Source organism: Acanthopagrus latus, chromosome 14, assembly GCF_904848185.1.
Source record: "Acanthopagrus latus isolate v.2019 chromosome 14, fAcaLat1.1, whole genome shotgun sequence".
NCBI lineage: Eukaryota > Metazoa > Chordata > Actinopteri > Spariformes > Sparidae > Acanthopagrus > Acanthopagrus latus.
In genome coordinates, this window is record NC_051052.1 from 17,535,941 (window position 1) to 17,558,319 (window position 22,379).

General features: G+C 39.3%; 1 protein-coding gene and 1 long non-coding RNA gene across 9 annotated transcripts in view; one reads left to right on the forward strand and one right to left on the reverse strand.

The window, feature by feature from the left end:
• Positions 1-22,379, forward strand: part of syt1a (synaptotagmin Ia) — a 173,140-nt gene that overhangs the window by 41,412 nt on the left and 109,349 nt on the right. For 6 of the 7 annotated variants that reach the window (XM_037121618.1, XM_037121624.1, XM_037121619.1 and 3 more), the window contains one exon: positions 13,892-13,942. The gene's annotated coding sequence lies outside the window, so the exon portion shown is untranslated. Of the gene's footprint in view, positions 1-11,547; positions 11,599-13,891; positions 13,943-22,379 lie in introns of all 7 variants that reach the window. The other variant, XM_037121620.1, reaches the window with a different exon arrangement.
• Positions 82-4,014, reverse strand: LOC119032446. 2 transcript variants are annotated; one of them, XR_005078902.1, is made up of 3 exons: positions 2,552-4,014; positions 2,257-2,337; positions 82-2,161 (listed from the first exon to the last, which is right to left on the reverse strand). It is a non-coding gene; the product is annotated as an uncharacterized LOC119032446 (long non-coding RNA). The 2 variants fall into 2 exon arrangements; XR_005078901.1 differs by having other exon boundaries at positions 2,257-2,350.

Consider the following 22,379-nt stretch of genomic DNA (forward strand, 5'->3'; position numbering starts at 1 on the left):
ATATATATAGCACAACCAACAAACCACAACAAATGTAGTACATTTAACCCTTTATTATTAGATCATGACATTTCTGTCACATACATGTACACACGTCACAGCGAAGAGCAGCAGATCTGTCCAGCACAGACTAGTTCACATGATGCAGCGGGCCACATTACATAACACACATCTCTGCTGGAACTGGAGCAGAAAACCACACAAGAAAATCATGGGACTCTCCCCGCCTGCTCCCTGAGAGCTCATCACCATTTTCAAAAAAACAAGATTGTCTATACATATGCAGAAAGCATAATCAGAAGAGTAATTTAACACCCCAATCAATGGCTGGTTACGTTTTCATTAAGCACTAATTAGTAATCTATATAGGATTTTCCTGGAGAGGGTTCTGTTATAGCACTGGTAATTGCTTCTTATAATAATGCAAATGGAATAAGATCAGTTCTGAAGTTGTGGGCTGAGACCGAGGATGGAAACAATGGAAGCCATTGTTTACCAAGCAGTGGTAATGAATGTAGTGTGGCACTGGGAAATTACAGTCCTCATCCTCATTGGCATTTCCTATGGACATTAAGTTCCAATTAAAGGGGGAAATTGAGCATCCTGGGATGAAAGGATTGACTGACATTGATTACATGCACGATATAATGCAAAAGCTGAACCAATTCCATATCCCACTTTTAATTTAGCATCCAAATATACCAGCTATGATAATCAAAATTGCATACTATTCCCATGAGAGGGATTTCTTAATGTTTATAAGTCTATATCCGTTACTGACTAAAGGTTTGCGCTGCAGCTTTAAAATATCATTAATGATCTCTTCACACATAGCTAGAACTACCACAGCTTCTAAGTGAATTTAATCCAAAAAAAACCTCTTAAAATGTCTCATTCACATGTTGTATCATCTTCACAGTAACACGGGCAAATAGACGATAAGTTTATAACACACTTGTATGAGTGGTTAGCTTGTAAGTTGTGAACTGTGCACTGTTTCCCAACGGCAGACTGACACTTATGTATTGCTAACAAATATTTAGTTAGTTCTGGAGTTGTTAATTTTTTTCTTTTTCATTTGACTGTTAAGGCCAGCTTCGAAATCTTTCAGGTAGGTTTTTCACAAAGCTATTCTTCAGTCAAGTGTGTTCGAGCAATTTGATATCAAAGAGAGAAAATAAGTTCTCCACAATACTTTTCACAATTGAATAGTTCCCTGATTGGAATTTCGACAAAAGCTGCTCTTAACAACGCTGGTGTCGCAACACAGTGTCTTTGGAACAAAAAAAATACAAAAGGTCAAATTAGCATGTAATTTTTTGCTCAAATCAGCATGATGCTCATTATTCACAAACTTTCTAAACGTTTCTGCTTAAAGGAGGTGGAAAGATTGTTTTCTAACATTTTTCTTCATACTTCAAATCATGAGAGAGAAGCTCCACTCGTGCATCCCACACTTCTGTCTCCATACAGAGCCGCTCTGCCTCATCTGCAGCCCTCTGCTCTGTTAATTATGGTTAATGGACATGAGCTGGGGAGGTAGAGTCCCTTCTGCCAGAACAAAAACAACTGATTAGGCCGAGCAAGCTGCGTCACAAAGAGATCATCAACCAAACTGAGTGGACTTAATCTGACTTCAGTGGATGAGATATACCTGTTACCTAAGAGACAGTTAGAGTCCTGAGTTAACCTACATCAATATCTGTCGGGGGTAATAATGCTATTTAAATCTGTCACAGTCGGGTTGATGGCTTTCAGGCTCATAGAATTGGCCTTTCATACATCAAAACACATTCATAGAGACTTTGCTAGCTTTGATTGCATACCATTAACCTATAAATGCAGCTACCCCCTGCGTCATTGTTTCAAAGCTCTATTCTTTTTGAAAGTGAAGTTTCAAAAGAAAAAGACATTTGACAAATCACAGTTGAAGCTTTCAGGGAGCTTGAACATTTTGTTCAGTTTGACGAGCTGGACGCTGCTATGACTTCTTAATGAAACATGAAAGGTCAGAAAAGGTTCAAAAAGCTTGAGTCATAGAATACTGAATACGCTGTTGTGACAGAGTACAGATCCTGCATGCACCCTGCTGGCTTCCCCGCTGTCTGAGAGAGGAGGTGGGAATAGGCTTGTCACTTGCACCCGCAGCTGGACTCCAATACTGTAAAGAATTGAGAATATAATCACATCAAGGTGAGCCGTTGCCTTTTTCACAGCTTCAGTGTGCCTGTTTGTAAAATGAGCATCTCTACATACCCCTCACACTGCAGATGTACGTTATTATGGTCAGTGCTCAGCAGGGTGTTAAACCATAAGATCATACAGTCATAGACGAGCCTGTTTGTGAAATCTGTGTTTTAAAGGAGTCGTTCAAATAAGACTTTGGACTTGCTGAACATTTTCTTAAAGCAGAAAGCGGTATTATGTGCATGTTTCCTGTAAAAACCAACAACATTTAGTCTTCGCCACATGCTGCCCTCGACCATTATTTCAGTTCTCATCTGCAAAGCTTGTAATAGTTGTTTCTTAATACAATAGAAATTGGTCTCACTCTTAGCAAAAAATCTCCACTGAGGTTTACTGTATTGTCCACAGCGGGACTAATTCAATTCTTCTGTCGTCTGCTGCCAGCTGCATGTCCCAGTCAAGCTGTGCTCTCATCAAACAAACTTGATTAAAACAGTCTAATCTATGCGGCTGCTAGATGATGCAGTTTGTGTGTGTGTGTGTGTGTGTGTGTGCTCGTGTGTGTTTCTGCCTTGATGTCCTGACGTATGAGAGGACCTTGGTTTATCCATTTAAATACAGACAGTGGGCCAAAAATAAGCATGTAGGGCACTCAGGGCCACAGGCGGCACCCTCGATGACAGCACCCTTGTAGTTTGTAACTTGGAAAACACGTTGCTTCAGAGTGAAAGACGGAAAAAGTCTGTTGGGTTATGCACTACACTCCACACAGGACAGCTGACCTAGATCTGTTCCGGAACAGTTCTGAGAGAGGAGTGGAGTGGTACGACAAGGTGATCAGAATAGTTCTCTCTACTAATGACACAGTACATCATTTTCTCTGAAAATCTATCACTGCAGGAGCCCAATTTTCCTACAGATTGAAGTGAGGTTAAGTTTGTGTCCTGTCACAGATCACACAGACCATGAAGTTTACCTAAACCTAACCAGCTGGTTAAATCGACTTTTTCCCTTAAACTGACCTGAACAATAGTTTGCCCATAAGTGTGCAGCAATTACCACATGAAGAATTTGTAGAAAGTAAGAAATGTCGGGATTGTCTCACAAAAAAAGGCCACTGAAAGTAATACCAAGGTTCTGCAGAATCAATCAGTATTGAAGCTTTTGGGAATTCGCCTTGAAAATGATCACGCCTCAAACTTCATGACACTCTTTTGAAAGCGTGATATATTGTTGGGTCTAATTTTATTTGTACATGTTCCTGGGTAGGTCATTTCTAGACAGGTAGGTATACAGTCAGCTGAGTTTGTGACTGTAATCTTCCAAAATCACACAGTCATTATTTAAGAAGTCATTAGAATCAGCTTCAGCCCTCCCTTCAAAACTCAAATCAGCTCAGTTTTAAACTAAATCAAATGCGTCTTTTGTCCTTACATTTGTGTATTATATGTTGGTGTTTTAAGACTACAGAACCCTAGAGGGAATCCCACTCCCAGAAGATAAAGTAATTTAAAAAGATACCCATCAAAATTTGTCAAAAGACAAACAGAGGGTTTATGGACAGAATGGAGAAGAAAAATGATTATAATGACCATAACCTTTCATGCCTACATATGAGAAGATCAGAGTCTATTCTTTAATCAAAGTCTTGACTGTACAACTGACCTTCACAGTGTATTGCACAAAACTAGCTAATAAATTGTCTCACACAAAAGACCGTTCTGCTCATCTGAATAATAGTCATATTACTTGGCTGTAAGGTAATGACTGAAAGCTTACACTTTGCAGCTCCCTCAAATTCAAATTACTTCATTCCTGTTGTGTGTGTGTGTGTGTGTGTGTGTGTGTGTGTGTGTGTGTGTGTGTGCACGTGCGTGCAAGCATGTGCATGCAAGGGTTGAGGGAAGAGGAGAAATAAATGTTGGTCCGTTGGACACAGTGAGATATATTGTCTTCTGTGGAAACCAAATTTCATGGGAGCTCATTAGACGGGCCACCTCAAAGGTTCCCAAAGAAAGAATTGGCGTGTAGTATGAGTGCAAAATTGGATTTTCTCTACTCTCTTAACTGCAAAATAGCCAGTACTCAATCCAAAACTAATGAATGGATCTGGATGGGATCTACGCTGTGTGGCTGAGCTCAAATATATGCACACAGTAGCAAGGGCAAACATACCCTTGAAAGGTTATTGGTTATTTTCTCGCCACCAGCTTTGAAATGAGAAGAATTAGTGCTGTAAGTGGAGTATATTTAGATAAGGTCTAGTGTGTATGTGTGTGGGTGATTTGTGCTTATCATAAGGTCACACTTGTCTATTTCAAACGCTAAAAACTGTGGATTTTCTACAGTAATGCCTCAGTAGTGCAGCTCTGTGTTTTTTCATGCTCTTTTTTTTCAAGCCAGTTTCACATCTGAGGCAATAAAATTGCAAATAGGCATTTCTGTCAGTAATGAAGGGGCTGTGATACAGTGAAACACTATCAGTTGTTATCTAAATGCACAAAACAAGTTTACTGAGCAGTCAAGCAATTTGTGAGCAACCCAGTTCTATGGTTTTAGAACATTATCACTCAAGTCTCACTTATTTCTTCTTGACCCTGCCTGGGTGTTGGACTGTGTTGTTGTTTTCTTTTTTTCTGTAGATATGGGCATTGTTGCATTGTATGTAGATATGTTCAGCTGCTATAACAGAGTTTGATAGCAGAAAATGTGAAATGAATGTGATCTAGATTTTGGTGACTAAAGGTGACCCTGGAATTTCCACTCATAAAAGCATGCTTACTTTTACACTTCCTCCATCAACCAAATATACACTTAGTTAGCATAACCACAGGGTGAGGTTTAAACATTACTCTTGAAACAAAATGAAACATTTTAAATGAAGTTGGCAGGAGCAAATTGAACTGAAGTGGAAACATCAACTTAAGTTTAGTGATCCACAAATTAAAGTTTGAAACTTGAATCATCCTCATATTTTGAGCAAGGTAATATAAACCATGGTAAACTATGGTGGTGTAAAACTATATTTGGACAGGCATTTCCTTTGGCAGTATATGACATTTTACAGCAAGGGCTTGCTGGTTTAATTTGTGAGGCAGCAAGCAAACAACTATGGCTGCTTCTCAAACGGTTAGCATAGATGCTGCTATAGCATCAATTACATTAGAACTGAACTATTTCTTCATTGAAAGAAGATAGCACGGAAAACTTTTGATTTACCAGATGACTGTGGTGGTGTCAGTGCTCTGCTACTGTTGATGTAATGGGGGGTTATTGATCAAATTATAATGCAAGTTAAACAAAACTGTAGATACTACATACATACAGATTTCTTATCAAAAAGATTTTTTAATGAATTTGACATAAATTCCTGCAATTTTCAGAACATCAAAGTGCAGCAATGTGATATGTAATTAAAAAATAAATGTTCAAAGCAGAAATGAAAACTAATTCTAAACTATTTCTGAAACTTTTAGAAATATGATTTAACATTTAGCTATACTGGTTATATTTAGGTTCACATGAGCAGTATGTCAGGTGTTTGTATTTGTCCCCAAACTGCCACAAAAGGGATCTAATTGCCTCTGAACACAAGTGCAACTTAGGGTTCATGCTTGCAATCTCCCAGACTCTATCTATATCACTGGAGCACACTAATGAGTGTTGCCTAGCAACCGTTAAAACAGGGCTGGTAAAGTCTACGTTGGCAAAAAGACTTCTGCTCAGTGAGATCTTTCTCTTTTCTTCTCGACTTGATATTCATGTGCCATCTGCATGCGGTAACAATGCCCATTTTCACATTAACATCAGAAAGGTTGTCTTGTTCTGCCAAGACAGAATTACGTTCCGTTCTTAATTAGCTTCCATCATGAAGCTTTAATGCCATGTCTTTAATACAATAACATGGATGATAAACTGAAATCAATGTTTTAAAGCTGGTCATTTATGTATGAACTTTAAAAAAATATATTGCATTCACTCTATGCCTCTTACTCAGACAAAATAATATTCTGAAGATGAAAGATGTCTTTCATAGATGGAATTTTCTTCAGCACTGACTGCAGGACTGCAACCACATCAGGTGATTATGGCCTGAGGGATGGACAGGGTAGTTTATGCATTAATAATATAATAAGATGCGTAAGTCCTTTACAGAGTTGTTATGACTGAAATCACACTCTGAAACATGCCATTACCAAGCGTTCAAATATGAAGACAACCCCCTCATCACAGAGTAATGATTTCCGCAGAGATCTGTTGAGGTGAACGAGCCAAATACGACTCAAATTATCATCGATGGCAAATGCTCCACATTCTCTTTGCACCTGTGGAAGGCAAATAATGCAGTTTGATTGCATGATTATCCAGAGTGCACACTCTGAGTGCTGTCATTCACTTTGATTGTGTTGCATGAGAGGATTGAGTCCTGATCAACCTTAAGCAGAGAGTAGGGAGAGTTCAAAGAGTATTTGATCCACTTTCAAGATTGGTTCGTGTTCTGTGAATCTATAAAATATCTCATCAGAAATCTGGGTTTAGCTCGCTCTCTTGCAGTCTATTAGTGTATCACTTGAACAAAGACAGATTGTGTCTCAAGGAATTGTGTTATGGATCTGGATGTAATCCTAAGAGCATTGCCTTAAACAGCTTACCCAGACTGGCGGAGACTTAAGATGCTCCATTTCAAATTAAACAGTGTTTGATCGATGTTTGTCTCGAAGTGGGTCATCCTGACCAGAGGTGACCAGTGAGCCTGGCTGAAAGCTGCACGCGGTCATGGTTGTCTCCTCCAATAAACCATGTGAGGCATCAAGTTATGCAAAGTCTGCTTACCTTTCAGCTCCTGCATGACGAGTGAGTCATGTATCTCAGGTGCAGTAATGGATGCAAGTCTAGTACTTGTTACGTTCTCTTTCTTTTCAGCAGACGCCGAGCAGAAATGCCTGTGATTGAAGTCGAACTAACTGTGTAAATGTAAGGGGTAAAGGCTTTATCATTCAAGGACAGAGCACCGGAGAGGCAGGGCTTGCCAGTGCTGTGTCATCATCATGCAGGGAGACCATCTGAATGTTATTATGCTGTCTGATTTGAGTGCCAGCTTCAAGGGCATTCCACTCTACCCAGACGGTTATTGAAGTTCTCGACCATACCCAAACAACGTTTCATTTATACAACAGAAAAACATTTCACTTTATTCACTCCAACCCTTAATAGGCTTACATCATTTACTTAATGCTGAGTGCTCACAATTTGCTCCATTCTGCTGGGTTGGAGTAATGTTCTTGATGAGGATGTCTGTGGCTCCAAGGTAATGGCTATTTTCTGGCTCCATCACAGGAAAACATCTCAAAAAGTGCTCCTAAGTAATTCTGGCCCCTTGTGACCAATCAAAGTGCCTCTACGAGAAAACACGCCCTCCAGATTGGTATAAAAATGTTCTTCAGATGGATGTGTGTATGCCTGCCAGCAGCTTCGTAGTTTCGTTTATCAACTGTCTTCCACCTACACCCAGAGTAGTGCGCTGGCAAAGCCTTCAGTGGCTTGAACAGTAAATATATGTTTGCCAAAGAAACATATATCCATAATCAAAGTGACAATTCTGTTTTCATCAGCCTATGTTCTCCCTGGAGACAATCAAACCAAAGCCATAGACGCGCCTCGCTGGATACGCCTGTTTCATATATTCCTGTCACATATTCATTTTTCATTTGCAGGCATTCAGTTTTGATTGTTACCCTTGCACAAGTAAATGGGCAAAAATGCAATTTATTGTTAAATGTCATGCAATCTAGCCCAATGACAAAGAGACATCTCAGGCAGCATAATTAGTAGGCACAGCGTACCAGGCTGTTCCTCTTTTCTCCCCCCTCTCCAGCATCTGTAGTGGCCTGATTATCAAATGTTTTGATGTCAAGAGAGAGAAATGTTGACTGACAGGCCTGGCCAGACTGGAGCAACAGATCATACAGTAACTGACAGCAGAGACTCATCCTTTCTCCTTTGCACAAAAAAACAAAGCAAACAAAACATTTAATTATTCTTACCGCCTCAACAGACAGAGGCAGAGCTGACTAGATGTGGAGAAAAATGAGTTTTGCTGGGCCATTTTTATGTGGGTTCACTGTTAATCCTCAAAAGAGATGGAGTTTGAATGCTATTACCTCAGAGTGGGGAGAAAAGACCTCACAGGAAAGCCCAGGGATAGCACAAAAACTAATTTAATGATAAGGTTCAACGACAAAGGGTTATTTATCATGAAAATCCATAAAAAAGGACATATTCCATCACTAGCATCATCATAATAGTGCTGTAGACTAAAGCCCGACCAATAGTCTATTTTTGGAGCCGATGCTGATATAAGGGAGAAAATAATTCTACATTTTTTAATGCTCAACTTTCTTTCAGAGAAAACATATCAGTTATAAGCTTGAACCTGTAAGTGCTTCTCAGGGAGCTTGTCTCGCTAGTCATTACCCCCGTGTTTCTGCTTGTAAGCACTACGAGACTTCTTGGAGGTGCTGGTTTCACAATGTTTGCTCTGGGGGATTCAGACTTGGCTCTGCTTTAGTTAAATATCTGTTTTACTTAGATGCCAGTTCTGAGTTTCTGTCCTGGGCTTGTGCGTGCAGGCAACAAGGACTACCTTTTTGCTTTGGACAGATGGTGTATTTAATCAGAAAAAACATGTTTGACCTTCGCTGACCAAAGCTTGTTTATGATTGTGGAGTTTTAGTCTGTCCTTCGATTGTTCCTCCTGGCTGGAGTAAATACTTTTTGTATTTCTCACTTAGTCATGTTCTGTTGAGTTCTTTCAGATTGTCATTACAAATAGGAATGCAAACTCGTGTATATAATATGTAAATATATATAGCTTCAGTACAGAGGGCTGAATCCATTCTGGCCACATGATTGTAGTTTCAGGCAAGGTGCCCTTGTCCAACGTGTATTCTGGGAAAATCCACGCCAGAATACAGGTTGAAGAAGGTTTCTTGCCTGAAACTATAATCATTTGGAACGAATAAAGTTGCCAGTCCTCAAATGATCCATACCAAATACTGAAATTGGAAAGAAAGACCAGACATATGTGTTAAACTGGATACATATAGATATTCCATGCTGTCATTTGTTTTTACGTAACTATCCATAACAACCATGTCAGCAGTAACAAAACATCATGTACTGGTCCACATATTTCCTTTTTCCGGAGAAGAGAGATGTAAACTCCAGTTGTCACTCTACATACAAAACAAGACATTAGTCACGTATGATATGTTCACAGCTCAAAAACAGGAGGGGATACCAGACAGTGTCATATGGCAGTCTTATTACATCCCACAAAAAGTGCCCTTGTGCAAAGGTTTGGCAGAATAGAGGTGTATTCATCTTTTGGCTGTTTTCTAACAGCCTGGTTGGCATTCGTCTGCCAAGTTCTTTGAGCCAAATTCAAGTATGCCTCAGAACTGGCTGTTGTCAAGGCTGCCTGTCTGGTGGGAAGGAAGCAACCAGCTTCAGAAAAACAATGGAAGTGGCTCCGTCCAGCCCTCAAACTCTAAGGAGATGGTAGAAGATTTTCAGAATGATGAAGGCTTCTCCTTCTCAGGGGTAATATCTCCATACCGGATATTGGCTTTGCGCCCTGCCGCCAAACAGAGGGGCTATCATTGTTCCTTAAACACTGGTCCCCTCAGCTTCTTATTAAATAGATACTGAGATCTAAACACCAAACACCAATATGAGCCTGAGCTATTGTGTATTCGTGTTTTTCACGAGACTGACCATTCTAGTCCATATGAGTTTGTAGTGTTGTGTACACCCGATAATATTTGATGTATTGTCTAGAGGAGCAAGATAACTACAGGGTGGGATGGAGAGTTGTTCATCTCAATTGCAGATATTTGAATCTAAGAGGAATGTGATACAGTCATGTAATATGTGCTGCTGAGCGTGCTGGACCACCGGTCTTGGTGACCAAAAGGTATTTCATCACTCTTCAGTTTGTTGTAGTAAATTATAAGGATATTTTCTGTGTGTGATATGTTAATTTGCAAATTAATTTTCTATGATGATGAGGTACATGTATTTTTTTTCAGAGTGTCAGAGGTTTAGGTATTTGTATTTATGACTCTAAATTTAACGTTAACCACATACAATAACTGGTATCTTGATTTAAAGCACAATATCAGTCAACATTTAATCTAACTGGCCTCCTTGACAGGACCTTCCAGCTCCTATTCAGTCAACATAACAGAACTTAAACTATCCAACAATGGATGTCACCTCCATGGAATGCTGCTGCAGTCAAAATGATAAACTTGATTTTTAATCCCAAAAATGTAATATTAATCTCTGAGCTCTTGGTCAGGCCAGGTATGACTCAGGTCAGGTTTTTTTTTCTTCATTGTTTTGATTGAGTTACTTTTAACAGTTGGAATTACATACTGTGCATTTAACTCTCTATCATATTCAATAAAGTCATTACATTTATATTAAATATTACTTGTAGTTTAGCACAGTTAAGTTATTAATCATAATCGTCAGATCACTGCTATGTAACTGTTAAAGGAATTTGCATAATGTTGACAGAACTTGATACCAATAAAATAAACAGATATTGGTTTAATTGAAACTGAAACAGTTCATACTTCCATGTTTGGTGGGATTGCTTAAACAAAGAGTCCTGAAAAGGACCTTAGTAAGGACATAACATGAAAAGAGACTCCCACTCCAGCTGGCTTGGTCACTCTGCTGCTGATGAAACTGATGGCTTCGGTCCACAGATCAGCAATGAAACCTCCACAATAATAATGTTTGAGCCCACCTCCAGCAGGTTCCCAGGATGAATGTTTGCTGGGGATATTAGAGTAAAGGCAGGGCAGCATGAAATGGCTTCTTTGAATATGAAAGCTGAAAGACAGGCTGCCAAAGTTGTGATGGTGCAATAGCCATGTAAGCCATGAAATAGGGTAAAACACACAGCCAAGCATTTTATGAGCATTTCCTCCTCAGGATTAGGAAAAGGAAAGACACACACTCAGCATGTTGCCAAATGTATTTACTCTGTTACCTCATGACAGTTTAGAAATAGCTGAAATGTCTGAAATGTCTTTCCAGTGTATTTAGGCAACCTCTCTTAACCCTCACTTAATGTGTAACTACAGTTCCCCCCCCGTTTCTTTTTTAACCATATTCCATTCTTTGCCGTAAAATCAATCATGGTGTTCTCTCTTTGATAGGCACAATATTTATGAATAGCAACAACAAACTCATATTTACGCATTTAGTATTGTGATGAACACAGCTTTGGTTTATTTAAGGGCATTCCCTGTAAGTGATTCAAGTGCAGTGGCATCTTTTTTTCAGGCCTCCTGCTGTGGATTTTAGCTGTGGGGCTCTGAGTCCCCATCTGTAAAGGTAAAGGATCTATTCTTGACCATACCACTGTAAAAATAGAAATGTCTTTAGGCCCTCCTCACCTAGCATATTGGGTATCAATGGCTACCAGTGAGGCCGACGAGTATCCCTGAGCATTTGGACTCTATTTTAGGAACATATATCCCTTTGGGCAGACAGTGAGGTGTTTGTTTTTCAATCCCACGACTGTTGCACATTCACAAAACACCTTTTGAGTAAAAGCACTGAGTTGGCTTTCAAAGCCCTCCTGCTGTCTACTGGTAAATATCAGCCTCTAATTAGCGGCTGTTTATATGTTTCGCTGCATCATCTTTTGGAAGACAGCCGGCCAGATCTGGTACTGATTTTCTGCCATTAGCAATCAATAGACAAAACATCCTCTCCCTCTCTCTCTCTCTCTCCCTCTCTCTCTCTCTCTCTCTCTCTCTCTCTCTCTCTCTGTCTCTCTCTCTTATTCATATATATATATATATATATATATATATATATATATATATATATATATATATATATATATATATATATATATATATATATATATATATATATATATCCACAAAATGAAGAATAAATACTGGTGTATGTTTTTGGTTTTTTGGAACTCATCCAATTTATGAAAGGAACTTGAAAACTACTGCACTAATGAGTGAAGTTTTCAGTCCTGCCACTGGAAGGGAAATTTTACACCCCCTGCCATGGTGTGATATTGGTCACCACACTTAAATCTAATTTAGGAGGGTAACACCTCACCTCTCTGAAGGACTCCTGGCTACCCTAATCCCAAAAATATCCTCGGATTTGTCTTTAACAGCAGAGAACTTCCGAGGGCCTATTAAGAAATACTTTTAGCCTGTTTCTCTGTGCCTGCTCAGGTTGACTGAGTTGGATATGTGATGATATATGACCTTTCTTTAAGGTTAAACTTAATATGGACTTAATTCAACAAAGTGCCTGAAGTACTTCATACAACCTGAAGTTTCTTATAGTTTGACGTGTTATTGGGCTGGTCTCCAAGAAACCTGCCAGGGTTATAAACACTGACATCTATTGTTTTTTTTTATGTATTTCTACCATTTCATCACATGATTGAACTGTCAAAGATCTTGTGAAGAAACTCTCTCATCTGTGAATTTATAGGCAGGGAAAGAAATAGACTAGTGGTGACTTCTGATTCTTATAGCTTGTTTATCCTTTGAACCCAATACAGCTCAGCATATGGATGCTGTTCATGTATTACATCTTTATGGTGTGCCATCTGCTGTCTGCAAATGAGACCAATAATTTCTGTCAGCACTTATTGTAAGACTTATTAACATTTATAAGTGGAGGACTGGAGCTGGGTTGAAGCCAAGCTTTTATTATAAAAACCTAAGTGTTTGAAACTCAAACCAGTTGATTGAAAGCCTAATTATTTCAGCTCAATTTCATGCCTACTGTGCTCCTAATTCACTGGCAGGAGATTGTGGAACTTTAAGTATTGTTTCCAGTTGTGAAGTAGAATTGATATTGGGAAGCCAGAAAACGCATTATAAAAGAAGAGGCAAGGTATTGCACTTGTCCCATCTCTCTGTTACGGATTACATAAAACTTGTTTTTCTAGATTCATCCAGTCACCTCCTCTTGGAAATAATCTTTTCTTCTCTCTCTTACTGCCATAACATCACAATTTCTTCTTGAAAAAAAGGATCTAGATATAAACAGACTTTTGCTTTGACAGCTCAAATCACAAGCTTTGCCATGCAGAATTGGTTTGTGTTGTTGATATACACCAATAACACTCGTTACAACGTCAACCATCATCAACCATCAACCAATCACTGTCCATTGTCATGAAAATGGGATGACACTTTCTCAGACCAGCAGTAGATGAATTACAGTAAATGGCCTATTATGGGCTTTCATTCCACTTCTCTGGAGTATAAGCCTACTTCTTTTCACTTAAAAGTGGACTTTGGGAAATGTTACAGCTACTGAATGATATTAATTAATGGCTACTGGTTAACCACGATGAACTACTGCTTTAGGCGCAATACTGGACATCTTTGTTAAAATCTAAATTGACCCATTAATTTAATTTAGCGGCAAAGCCTTATTCATACGTCTTCATGGACTCATTTGACACATTTAATTAGATTGTACCTTAGATTCTGGGTGAAATATATTGGCTGAATGACTGGTATGTTGTATGATGTTTTTTCATCTGCTTGTGCTGTATTTCTCTGTGCAATTTATACCTTAAAAGAAGATGTTTTTATAGTTAATGACACTGACACAATGATATGTTTTTTTTCAGTGACCTGCCAAGGAGGACAGGAAGAAAGAACGCCCACCAACTGAAGATATTGTAAGTGTCTGGCCACTAGCCTCTCAAAAACTGTATGGCCTGTGTATGTAATGGATGGTATTATGTTGGCTATTTACAGCATGCTGTAGAATCCCAATTTCCAATTTCCCCCCCAATTGTGATTTGTAAAATTGGCCTAATTATATTTGGTGAAAAGGACATCTTACCCTCCTGTTTTGCCCCTGACGCATACACACAATATCAATCAAATCAGTAAATCCAACAGGGAGTCAGGATGCCTGATGGCCCCTGGTCTCATTTGAGATGCAGACATTGTCCTGTTGCTTCCTTTAATGAGATCTGGAGGCGTGCAATCTAATATTCACCACTGAGCTCCAACATGGCCCCTGAGCCTGTAGCCCAGAAGGCTCTATGCTAATTCAATGGAGTAAAGTCAGCTGTGATCAGAAGGACTAGAGTGGCCATTCCGTCAAGAGGATGAGAGGCATTAGCCTTTTCTATACATGATGTACTACCAGTCCACATTTGTGTTGACTTCTTATTCGGTAGAGTGGACTGGAGGACAACTGTTTTGGGGCTGGAATAATTATAAACGCCTACACAAATGAACATAATGTCTGCATATGTAAATACAATATGTTAATGCAAAATACACATGTTGCACAGGGAACATTTACACACCAGTGTAAGTTTTCCCAGAACACACTTCAGTGAGACAGAGAAGCTTGACAGTATTCTCAAAAGTAAATATAAACACATTTTAACATAGAATTCATTTGAAAGGTTTAATAAAATTCAAATTAGTGAACAGCTACCTCGCAGACATCTGAATTTGCCCAAAACAAACACTGGGTTAACACTGGAGTCAGTGAGGAGTAGGATTTGTTTGTTTTGTTAAAATAACTTCAAAATAAATTTAAAAAAAAAAAAAATGGTTAAACTATACTGGTGTATGAGTGTGCTCTGCATGCAACACATCAAGTTTTATACCTCACCTGGATAAATGAAACCAGGGAACACCTGGGGGTTGGCTCAGTACCCACTGGGCCAAATTGGTCTCAGCTTGAAGAAGTCACCTTGGTGTTAGGGTTACCACGGTGACTCAGTTTTTCCATCACCTAACAAGCTTGTGAGAAGACTGGAGTTACTGATGACACTGGGCTTTTTACACAATGCTCACTATCTGTAGAATGTTAAGGTTAATTTACTGCTAATACAAGATGAATATCTCCTACAGCTGCATCTTCACATTAAAGCATTTAATTGCTATTCAACAGTGACAACACATGTTGGCTGGTCTCAGGAAATGCAATGTGTTTAGTGAGTTTAGTACTTAACAGCTATCGTTTTTCAAAAATGCAGCTGTGGGAGTAATGGAACAAGAAGGAGCTGTTAGATGAAGAGCTGGGACACATGTATAACTGCTGGGTTTATATTTTACTTGAGCAACTACAGAAAAATCTCAATGGGGAATTATTGGAAAAAAGACAAGAAACTTTTTGTCTGAGTCCTGTCTGTCATACCTACTCAATAATAGATAATGGGTGGATAGATGTGTTACTTTTTTAAAAAAGTTGCTGAACATTGAGGTGATAGAAATGAAAAGATAATGTTATGTGGCAATTTGAATATTTATATGTGAGCTACAGTCCCCGATGTTGAAGAAAGAATGGGTTACAGGTTGTATAAAAATCACTAGATTTAGAGTACAGATTTACTGCTGCTATTACTTAACATATGGGGACTGATGAGCACTAATAAACAGTTTTGCTGTTAGGTGGAAAAATATTTCTCCGATATCTATTTATGCAGCATAGCTGGAAAGGTTTTGCTTGCTTCCTGGTAAGAGGCATAGATTTGCAGAAATTACTAATTAGCACTGTCTGATTTGACATAGTGGAGCACCCACTCCTCTCTCGATGATGAAGCTCCCCGTGTCTGTCCCAGCTGTCACCAGTGATTGATGCACTGTGCTCTTCCCACCTCCACTTGCCAGTGTGCACTGCTGTTTACGCCTCGTACCTGATCTCACATCCAGAGATGTCTCGGCCTCCTCCCATTAGCAGGCATATTAATCACCCTTCATGCCATATGATTGGGTTAAAATTCAAGTGTACCATGTTTCCACATTTTGCTTGAGGGGAGTCATTCTGTAGAGCCTTTATTCCTCCTTTAAGGGTGCTTCATGTTCAACAACCACTGATAATCCCCAAAAAGGGCTGTTTCCTAGTGTCCCACTAATCCCCCGAGCTCCCTGTGGTCCAAAATACAAGAAAAAACAGACATGCTTTCACATCTATGTGATATAAAACAAGCTGGAAGTGCCTCCAGCAACACAATTTAGTTTTTTTTTTTACAGAACTGATTAATTTTCCCATCTCTTACAGTAAACATAATTATGGGGGGAATTTTAAAAGACTTCTGTTCCATTTAGTAATGTGGTGCTTGTTTTGGCAGCACTTTTTGTTAATGTCTGCAAATTTTCCCATATTTTGTAGAGTTTTAGAATGTCAGGAGGTTACAGAGCTGTCTGGGTCGGTGTGCTGACAGCAGAGAAAACTGTGTCAATATGAAATTCACTTTACCTTAAAAACAAATACGTAGCTGCTGCAAAGTGCACTTTTGTAGATGCTATAGGTTATCTGAGTCATATATACAAGGAAAGTTATATTATTGGTAGTTCAGCTTTTGCTGAAGTTTTTCCTTGACTCCTAATATAATCCTTACAGCTCATACTTAGAGAGAGGTGATGACTGTACCGGTGAATATCAGCTCATGGGGACTGACAACCGTCTCATTCGATTTACAAACTCTCACTCAAACTCCCTCTGAGAGAGTGAGTAGGCTTAGTGCTGAGGAGTTATTATGTAGTGCAGAATAGTAATAAACTAGTCTGTACCTTATATTTTACTGCTCAAACATTTAAAACAGTATGCGTATGTATTTGTAGATGTATGAGCTTAGTAAAGTTTGAATTTGTTATAATTTGTCACTCATTAATACAGTCTGACTTCCAGGGTACATGATGGAGTGACTCATGACTGACAAGATGTCATTATTAAGTCTGTGTGATAAACTATAGCTCTAACCAGCTCCTGAGTACTTCATTGATGCAAATTTTAAATGAATGATTTTCATTTGTCCAGTACTTTGGTTTATGACCAGATACCTACATAATTAACAACTAATCCCCATCAGGCTCAGCTGTACTTTATATTCAGTTCTATCAAGCAAATGTTAGCTAGTTAACACACTAAACTAAGATGATGAATATGTCTAATATCATACTGCTAAAGTTCATCATGTCAGCATTGTCATTCTCTTCACACTAGCATGGTGATGTTAGCATTTAGCTACAAGCACAAGCATAGCTGTGGTGTTTAAATATTTTGTCTTTTTGTTTATTTAACTGGTGGACATGGTATCAGTCCACATGTACAAATGTTGACAAAGATGGTGGTGAGTAAGTTTGAACCCTTTATTATATATTTGATGAAAGACCCAAAGATCCAAAGAATAAGACATGAGTAGAGTCAATGGGAAGTGGAGTCAAAGCACATTTTTAAAACTACATGTGTCACCATTTCTATTCTCATAAGTATGATAATATCTCCCAGAGCGGACTAGACTTCTATCAGTAGCACTGTCATTCAGTCTTCTGGCACAAAATGAAATCCTCCTACTCCGCTGTCAAGGTTAGCATCCAGCCATGTTTCCTTTCAGTCAGGACAGACAGCAGCACTCCCTGTTCCCCTTATTAATCTCATGCCGTGCTTCTATTTCATTTCCGGCTTTGTTCATTGAATCAATGTGAGCCTTCTATTTGATAATGGTGGAGTGACATCAGGAAGGCAACATTTCATGTCATAGGTAGGCCAAGGAATTTCTGAGAAAAACTGACAGAAATGTGTTATAATCCTAATTTTAAATGACTCTTGTGAGTGAAATGAGGTAATAAGATAACCCAGGGACTCTCACATGTTTGGTGTGCCATGGAGCAGTACAGTGTTACTTCAATGCATTTAAAGTACTGCACTAAATATATAGAGTAGTATTTCTCCAGTGACTCTGGTGTGTGCTTGAGGCTGCCACGCAGTGTTTAGTAACCATCAGATGGGATGGCTTGTCTCTGTCAGTGCAGCTCCATGATCCTTACAGAGTGAGAGAGAGAAAAAAGTCCCCTCTGGATCAGCTTAAGAGAAGACAACACATGGGGGAAGATGGCCTGGCGTGTTCAAAATGGCCACAGGGAAGCCATTTCCCACAATGCTCCAATTCCCCTGGCTCCTTGGTGTCGATCTGTCCTTTATGAGCCAGAGTGTCTGAGACACATTGCGGTCACCATGGGCTGGAGGAGATATGACATATACAAAAGACGGACCCTGTTTGCTTCTCTCCGTAGAGAGATGAATGCAAGGCTCATTGATATTGCATGAGCTCAGCTGTCTTCCTCTTCTTTTTTTTTTGGAGGGCTGTCAAATTCATTAGTTAAGTGTTTCACAAAATTAGCATACATCTGTAGGAATAAAAAACAGCTGCACTCTTAGAAAACTGGATGAATTTGGAATAGTTGCCAGAAGCCCTGCTTCGATAATGAAAAACGGTGAAACAAATGTAATAATCAATCCATTAACTTCATTAATTAATTCAAAAGCAATTTAAACAACAACTTATTTTGTAAAAATTTGAAATTTTAATTCACTCACTGAAATACATGCACTGTAACAAAACCTGTGACCTAACACTTCAAGGGAGGGAGGAAAGGTGATCAATGAGAGATGTCTCAGCCTGTCACACGCTGTGATACACCCAGGCTCCAACCTCCGCACCTAAATCAGATTCTTTCTGTTGTTACATCAGCATGTCTTCATATAGACCCTATATACACAAGTAGTCACAGAGCTGTAGTTCTACCTCACACTGTCTTCTTATGGAGATCATTCAGACATCATTCCATCCAGCGGTGTATGTGTTTGAAAAGGGGATGTCTAAAGAAAAAGCTGATCTGTGAACAGATTGAGTTTGGACCCCCTACGTGCACAGACGTGCACTATGTCTACACAGACAGAATTAGTCCATTTTCTGTTCGTGTCCAGGCAGAAATAGAAAAGCAACAGTGTAGAAGGGCACCAGCAGCTCCTGGTGTGTGTAAAATTGAAAGCGAGTTTTCTTTTCTGGCTTGAGTTTATCTCCTGAGAGACAACTTCATGACTGCTGGATACTTCATAGAGACAAAACCAGACACAACATGGCTCACTAACCCACAGATAGACATGCATCTATTGTAATATTTGGTCATAACTGATAATACAGAGAGATTTCCTTCTAGAAATATGTCTGTACTCAAAGATACAATTGTTAGGGTTATTGTGGTCACAATTGTTTGTTTGTTGGCTTGACATCGCAAAAACTAGAGTGCAGATTTTCTGAACTGACGTTTACTGGAATGTCAGGCAAAGCGCTAAGAAACAAGTGATTTGTTTTTTGGTATGTTTCCAGGATTTTTTTTTAAAGGATTTTCTACATTTTAAGATAAGACCCTTTTGCTATTTTCTGATAAACTGCCACTCTTATTTAAGAAAGAACCTGGCACCCATGACTGTCGCTCTGAGTAGTCTGATGCATATCTGCATCCTGATGATGGTGGAAGTACACATTCTTTGTGGGCTTTCTTGTAATAGTTTTATTTTAAATTTTCAGAAGTAGCAGTTGAAGGTTTATTAAACCTGGTGACTGTGCAACCTTGGTGAGAGGGTTAGGGTTAATACATATAAACTGTGTGTGTGTGTGTGTATGTATATATGCGTATATATGTATATATGTCTTGTCTTGTTTTCATCTTCACATTTAAAGTACACCTGTGAAACATTTTACTCACTTTGACTGTGTTTGAACACCATGAATCAATCCTGAAAAAAGATGTAAAGAGCAACAGCGTGATCTGTGATTGAGGTGAGGCCCGGCCTCTGTAAAGCTATGGGCACAACATGAGTCTCATTTTGTTCATTAAATTTTTCTGTGACCAGAAATGAGTCAGGAGGAGCCATTAAAGTGCAATGTAAAAGAAATAACCAGAATTAGAGGGTAACTTCAGAAGTATAGGAAGCAGGTTAACTACTTACTGTTGCTCCATTATGTAGTTTGCCCTTCCAGGTGGAAGTTGGAAGTGAGGTCCTGTTCATGCAGGCTAAATCAGGAGGAGGCTGTAAATGCTGCAAATGATTTGAAGACCTTGCTCGGGGACAGTGGCTTGTTAGCCATGTGGTCATGAAAATAACGCACCATGGAGGATTTTACCAGACACATTAGTAGACACTAAATAATCCAGACTAATTACAGAAAATAACCCCGAAACGTAGGTGTTTCTGGGATGAAAGGACACATTTGCTGCTGTGTGATACAAGGCTTCCTCTCTCTTTAAACCACCAAAATCAAACGTGATGGATGACAGCAGTGGCCAATTATCAAGCAACTTATGTGTGATTGTACAATTTATTTACAGCCCTGATTTGCTTGAAGTGGACCAAACACAGATGTGCTACTGAGTAAACTCCCCTGCTATGACGCAGATGAAAGGAAACAAACTGTTGATGTGATGTATTTTCTAGGCTTGAAAATATACGGAACACAACTCAGTACTTTGTGATTGAGAGCCGGAGAACTGGTGAGAAGGAAAAAGACCCACGGTGCTTACCCTACCTTTTGATAGCTGATAGGAAGAGGCAAATCGTCTCATGTACTAAAGGTGGCAGTAAAGATGGTAGGCATCATATTAACAGGATGAAAGCAGCTGCTTTCTAATCTGCTCCTCGACTATGTGAAATATCTGGGGCAGGAAAGCATCTCTAAACTGCTCTTGGATCGGATTCATCACAGCCCGAGGCACTTTCAGACCGAGTCAATGTCAATACTGAGCAACATTTGTTTTGTGAACCACCGCGGGGAGGCTGAAACATTTTGGGTATATGTAATGCTGTTTGTGTGGTTAGGTGTGGCTGTGTGTAGGTGTGAGGCAAAGACTGTGGGTCTAATCCCTCTTTCCACTCCTCAAGGAGTGTGGGTGCTGCTTTTTTTTCCTCTTGGGGGATTAAGCTATGGCTTGGTAAATATTCAAAGACTAGAAGAAGGCCACTCTGTCTACTGCCTGAAGAACAAACAAGTCTTGGCATATTCAGAACAGATGAGCATAAACAGCAGTCTTATATACACTATCTGGCTTCCACATTCCTAGTTTTCTTCCTCTTATGTTTTCAGTATGAGTTTCTCATCTTCTTTGCCTCATTAAATAAGAAGCTTATGTCTGACATTCGAGTGTAAGCTAATTTTACTTGTTTCCCCTAATACAAGCTAAACAGTCCAGATATGAATGTATATTGTTTCTGACTTGTTTCAGGCATATTTCTGTTTTAATTATCACTTATTTTACTTTTTTCCGGTTTCTGTACTTCTCCTCCAGTCGTTCTCTGCCTCTGAAGTAAATCCAAAAGTTTAAGCACAGCAGACATCCGACCCTCTCACTTCCTGCCTGCAGGCTGCTTTGAATAGGACTGTTAATGGATTGATTGGCTGACTCTGGAGCAGTTTAGTTGCCCCTCATTGTCACTGCAGCCTGTGCCCATCTCTCTTCCTCAGCGCCGTAATGACACACGCCGAGGCTAACGTAATTGCGCTGAATTGTGTGTTTAGCAAACTTAATCTGGCAGGGAAATATTTGAACAGACCACAGGGGTGAACTCAATCACGCTGATGATGCCTGTTCAGCTCGTGACTTTGCATATGAGAGCTCGTAGCCAGAAACTCTCAGATGGATTAATAAGACTATTGAAAATCATTACCAGCATGTCAGTCTCAGACATGGATTTGCTGGTTTTGATCTACTTTTCTTTTTTTCCCCTGTATTCATGTCTTGACATTGTACTCATCACATGCAATACTCCTCCATAATTAGCTCATCTTAGGTGTTTCATCCTATGAAGGCCACACATGGGGCTGTTCCATACACATGTGCTGGCTCAGTTTGACTTTGCATGTCAGCGCAGCGCAGCAGGGATTTGCATTTCCATTACAACAGTTCTACCTATTTGAAAGCCTGTGTTTAACTGATGACATGCTTGTCTTGAATGGTGGTTAAAGGTAGTGGCTGTAAGCTTTTATTATGAAGCAATAAAATCAGGAAATACTGGGTTTTCACCAGCAGAAATTTGAATGTACAAACAGCGATGCAGGAGAGAAACTAAACTTAAAACCATGGATGATTAGAAGATCCAAAGTACTGAAAGCTGAAAGCACAGTTCTTTCTTTCTGGTCTGTGATTATTTAGATTCACACAACAAACACTTTAATCATTGGAAACGATTACAACGACATTAAGCACAATTGATTCTGCTAATGGAGTTGTAATCATCCAACTTTATTTCCGACTTTTTTTAATTTCAGTTTAAATGAGGTGGCCTCAGATGTAGTCACATCCCTGTGC